The following is a 6000-nucleotide window of genomic DNA, read 5'->3' as shown; positions in this document are numbered from 1 at the left end:
GATATAATTCTTAGAGTAAAGGGGTATGGGGAGAGAGGAGGAACATGGGACTAAGTTGGATGATCAGCCATGCTCATATTAAAAAGTGGAGCAGGCTCGAAGGTCCGAATGGCCTACTATGCCCCAGATATCAAAATCCAATCAAATTTAATGTTTTGATGACATGAAACCAAGGAAATGATCCGATGTTTCGGGGTTTTTATTTAATCGGACCAGTATTGCAGAGTGGGAGGTAAAAGGTTGTAGTGAAAGGAGTTGTTGTTTTAATGTTCACTTTTGGACTTAAAAAATGAAATTGTTAAGGATGTAGGTTTGCTCACTGAGCTGCAAGATTCATTTCCAGACGTTTCGTCACCCTACTAGGTAATATCTTCAGTGAGCCTCCAGACAAAGCACTGCTGCTGATTCCTGCTTTCTATTTATATGTTTGGGTGTCTTTGGGCTGATGATGTCATTTCCTGTTCCTTTTTTTCAGGGGTTGGTAGATGGGGTCTAACTCGATGTGTTCGTCGATAGAGTTCTGGTTGGAATTTCATGCTTCTAGGAATTCTCGTCTGTGCCTTTGTTTGGCTTGTCCTAGGATGGAAGTGTTGTCCCAGTCGAAGTGGTGCCCTTCCTTATCTGTATGTAAGGATACCACCATTCTAGCCACAAAATGACATGACCCTGTCTCACTAGTATCCTTATACTGAAGATGTTACCTAGTAGGGTGACGAAACGTCTGGAAATGAACCTTCCAGCTCAGCGAGCAAACCTACACCCAGAACCTCAACCTGAGCTACAAATCTTCTCAAAACTCACAAATACATCGTTAATTTTTATTTATTTTATTTTATCGTCTGGGATGGCTCAGTGCCCCTTGAAATTTAACAGATTACGGTGGAGGGTGAGCTTCTCTGTGTGTTGGGTTTAAATGAGCAGAGGGGTTTACCCCGTGTCATAACAAAATTGTGAATGCATTTACAAGAGGATGGTGACAAGTGACTAGAGCAGATAATGTTAATGTAAAAATAATCAAGGCATGGATTTAAAGTCAAGATGGAAGGATTCAATGTTAATGGAATTTGAATCCAATTAAATAAAAAAATCTATCTGGAATTTTGAGTTAATTGTTGGGAAAGGGAATCCACTTGATCCACCAAGGCTCTTGAGGGAAGGAATCTGCTGTCCTGCATCCCAGTCTGTATATCTTTGGACAGTAGGAGGAAACCAGAGCACCTGGAAGAAACCCACACAGGGAGAATGTGCAAACTCTACACAGACAGACCCCTGAGGGTGGAATTAAACCTGAGTTCCTTGGCGCTGTGAGGCAGCAGCGCTAACCAGCGTGCCACCCTGGTTGATCCTTAACTATATTTTGGTCAATAGGTATTGCCATATTCGGAGACAACCACAGCATGTAAATAAAGAAATAAATAAAAGACTCAGTATTTGAAAAGCACTTAGATATTGGTGGTGGGGGGGGGGGGATAACTTTAGAGAGGTTTATAAAATCATAAGGGGGTTAGATAGGGTAACTTGACAAGGTCTTTTCCCCAGGATAGAGGTGTCCAAAATTAGAGGGCATAGGTTCAAGGTGAGGGGGAAAGATTTAAAAGGGATCTTAGAGGCAATTTATTCCATACACGTACCAGCTTCTGAGTGAAAGAGGTGCCAGAGGAAGTGGTGAGGCTGGTACAATTACAACTCTTAAAAGGCATCGGGATGGGTATGTGAATAGGAAGGGTTTAGAGAGATATGGGCCAAGTGCTGGCAAATGGGATGAGATTTATTTCGGATATTTGGTCAGCATGGATAATTGGACCAAAGAATCTGTTTCTGTGCTGCAAATCTCTCTGACTCTGTATACTGTTGGAGGTTGTGTGACCTACAGGCACACTACTGAAAAAACTGAAAATGGAGGTATAGAATTTGGAGGGATTGCTTTTGGGATGTTGTATGAGGAGCCTTCCAACTGCCTGGCCGCAGGTTGGTGTGAAACATACCACTCCAGGAAATCTCCATGATTTAAGGACATTTCAAAGGGGATAGTGAGAATACCGACTACACCTGGACAACAGGCAGCTCTGCACCCACCTTGTTGCTCAGAGGAGTGAACCATCAGTGTCAGTTTCTTGTGTTAGCAGCTGTAGGAACTTTGGTTTGTGTGTGTGTGTCTCTCTCTCTCTCAGTCTGCTTTATATTTCCACTGGATTAAAGACTTCTCAGATCAGTGTACTAAAGTGAGATTGCTACATATTGCAGAAGATCAGCAGCTTTTTCACACAGAGGGTGGTACATGTCTGGAATGAGCTGCCAGAGGATGTGGTGGAGGTAGTTGCAACATTTAAAAGGCATCTGGATGGGTATATGAACAGGAAGGGTTTGGAGGGATATGGACCAAGTGCTGGTCAATGGGACTAGATTAATTTAGGATACCTGGTTGGCATGGACGAGTTGGATCAAAGGATCTGTTTCCATGCTGTACATCTGAATGACTCTATATTGAAGTCAATCCAAGAGGATTGGGAGAGGGAGGATTAAAGACATCTCTGAGATAGCCTTTACTTGTCCTGACACCCCTGTATTCCTGGCCTCCAATCTCTCCTCGCCCATCCATCCCCACCTTCCCAATACATCCGTCCAGGGAGAAAGAGAGACTGAGGTGGGATCAATGCAGGGGTATGAATTTGATTCAATCACTTGCAGAAAGAGAACGAGAGGGTCCTATTACCCAAAGCAGTTTCTAGCCTTCCTTGCTTGCATTTAGTTAACGAGTTTCACACCATTACTTGAGAAGGGACTTGAATTTAACAGGAACAGAAGTAGGCCATTCAGCCCATCAAATCTGCCCTTCCATTCACTGAGATTGCAGCTGTTCTGATAATCCTCACTTCTACTTTCTTGCCTTTTTCTCACAACCTTTGATTCCCTTCCCGATTAAAAATCTATCCTGACCTTCAATATCCTGAAAGCCCCAGCCTCGACAGCCTTCCGCGGTAAAGAATCCCACTCCCCTCTGAAGGAAGAATTTTCTCCTCGGTTCTGTCTTCAATGGGTGACCCCTTACTCTGAGGTAATGATGCTCTGGTCCTAGACTCTCCCACAAGGGGAAACAACGTTTCTGCATCTAGCCAGCCAAGTGCTCGAAGAATCTTTCAAGAAAGTCATCTCTCATTCTTCTAAATTCCAATGAGTACGTACTCAATCTACTCAAATTCTCCTCGTAAGACAGTATCAGCCTAGTGAACCTTCTCTGCACTGTCTCCAATGCTGGTACGTCTCTCCTTAGATGAGGGACTCAAACTGTACACATTATTCCGTTTCTGATCTGACTAGTGCCTTGTGTAGTTTTAACTAAACTTCCTTATTTTTATACTGCATTCTCTTTGAAATAAATCAAAAGGACTCAAGGGTTCTGGGTGTCTGGGGTGGATGAGGACAGGCAGGAAGGGGAGGCTGAGGCAGTAACAACATCAGCTATGACCTTATTGAATGGTGGGCAGGTTTGGGGCCCTGAGTGGCCTTGCTTCTACATCGGGTTGATGTGAGTTGGAGGGCTAGAAGGGGCAAGTCAGGCCCCAGTGAAAGGGCAGGATGGTGATTGTGAAGCTGTGGGAGGGAGGTGGTGGTGACAGTGGGGGAGAGGTATTCACCGCGAATGTCTCTGTTCAGTAGGGGGCGCTCCTCTAACAGCACTCACCAACCGTACCACCCTCGAAGAGCAAGGTACAAATTCCCCTCCAAGACACCATTCCGGATTGGAAATAATATCGCCGTTCCGTCGAAGTCCTGGAACTACCTCACTGTGAGTGAGTCGACATCCCAGGAACTGCAGTGGTTCAAGAAGGTAGCTCACCATCACCTTCTTAAGGGCAGGTAGGCATGGGCAATAAATATCGTTGCAGTCAGTGACGCCCACCATCCATGCGTGAATAAAAATGAAAAGAAATTGTCCCCTACCGCACCCCTCCCCATCTGGGGACCTCTCTTAGAATAGGCCATTCAGCCCATCAAGATCATATCAACCCTCCGAAGAGCTTCCCACCTGCTCTGCTAGCTCTGTAATCCTGCATTTCCCATGGCCAATCCACCCATGGCCATGGGAAATGCAGGATTACAGAGCCTGCACATCCCTGGACCACTGCAGGGTAATTTAGCATGGCCAATCCACCTAACCTGCAGATCTTTGGACAATGGGAGGAAACCCATGCTGACACAGGAAGAATGTGCAAATTCCACACAGACATTCGCCCAAGGCAGGAATCGAACCTGGGTGCCTGGCAATGTGAGGCAGCAGTGCTAACCTCTGAACCACCATGCTGTCTTTCACCCCAATGTCAGTGGAAGGAGACCACAGACACCATTACCGGTCACTTAAGGGGTTCAATTCTTACCTCACCGCTGGTAAACCTCAACAGAGGCAGATGGACATAAGGCTTCCATGGATTCATTTCCCGCTGAGAAGAGAATTTTCTCCTCATTTCTGTCTTAAATGCATCACCCTTTACTCTGAGATGATGCCATCTGGTCCTAGACTCTCCCACAAGGGGAAACAATGTTTCTGCATCTACCCTGTCAAGTGCTCGAAGAATTTGTCAATAAGGTCATCTCTCATTCTTCTAAATTCCAATGAGCACGGGCGCGATATGTCTGTGGGTAAAATCTGGGACATTATTTGGCGATCTGTTTCGTGAGGAGCTGAACGACAGCCAAAGCTAGGTGCTCAGCTCTATGTTGGAAAACAAGGCACCGAGACTCAAATTGTTCCAACATTTTTATTACATTTATAAACCCCAAGAGGAAAATCTCAGTAGAACAATCCAAGAAAAAATGGTTCGCGTTCGGGAATAACTTTACAGGGGAAAAAAAAGCATTTGCGTTAAAAATATGCCCCAGTATTGAGGAGGTGAGCAGTGTCAGCCCAGGTTAAAGTGAAGCTCGCAAGAATACACAGCTACATTCAAAAACTTGGATGCAGATACAAGATTCGAAGAAGAGAATCACAGACGCTGTAGCAAAAGGCACCATCAGGGATAGTACTTCCACCTGCACTGATGCCACTTGCATCCTCCTGGTTCCCAACCACTGAGTTGCAGCCTCAACCCTAATGTTAACTTTAAAACAATTAGCTAAACCAGTGGCCTAGGCTTACAGAATCTCTCTATATAGTATTGTGGAGTTAAAATGCTGGGCTATACAGTACCAGATAGCAATAGATTCAATTCTTTCAACATAATACCTCAAACAACAAAAACAAAAACAAAGGTGGATTAATCAGAAGGTCTGAGCTAAGTTTAGACACTTAACACTTGCATATTTCAAGTCGCCAACGTGGAGTGGGCTATTTTCAGTTTGCTTCAGCGGTAAGTCCATTTCACCGTAGGACAAAATGACCGCCAGCTCCCAATGTCCTCCTACTCATTCCCTCTGCCCTGCCTGACCGCTGCTGTCCCCTGAGCCAGCTGCCTCTCTGAGAGGACCTTCAGGATTCTTCCTCCCTCCCCACCGCCCCCCCACCAACCCCTCGCTGGTGAGGCTACGTTACTGGGGTTGGCGAATGGAAAGCAATCAGGATGTGGGCACGAGAGGATTGACAGAGCGTTGAGCACCAGGCAGCTGGTTCCAGCACGTATCAACCTACTCTGGTGTGCCATCTATATATTACTTGGAAAGGCCGTGGTTGACTGGGTCTGAAACCAGTCTGGGTGGCCATGTTCCTACTTGCCTCATCACCACTGCAATCAAACAAATGATGATTAAAACGCAATTTACGCCCATCTTATTCACATATTGTTTTTGGTTAAAGAAACCTGAAGCCAGGAATGCATTCCGGGAGTGGTGTGTTTGTGTGTATGTGTTTGATTGTGTGTCTGTTGCCTCCTGTCCAATTAACTCTAAATACAATGTTATCCTTTTAACGCAATGCATTAGGCTAGACTTCCTGTCACAGCTTATGTGTGATTAACTTTGGCTCCCAAATCACTTCACGATGACAAACTGTGCCCAGGGAAGTGAATG

The sequence above is a fragment of the Hemiscyllium ocellatum genome, chromosome 2 (assembly GCF_020745735.1).
Source record: "Hemiscyllium ocellatum isolate sHemOce1 chromosome 2, sHemOce1.pat.X.cur, whole genome shotgun sequence".
In the NCBI taxonomy this organism is placed as follows: Eukaryota; Metazoa; Chordata; class Chondrichthyes; order Orectolobiformes; family Hemiscylliidae; genus Hemiscyllium; species Hemiscyllium ocellatum.
Note: the sequence above shows the minus strand (reverse complement) of the source record.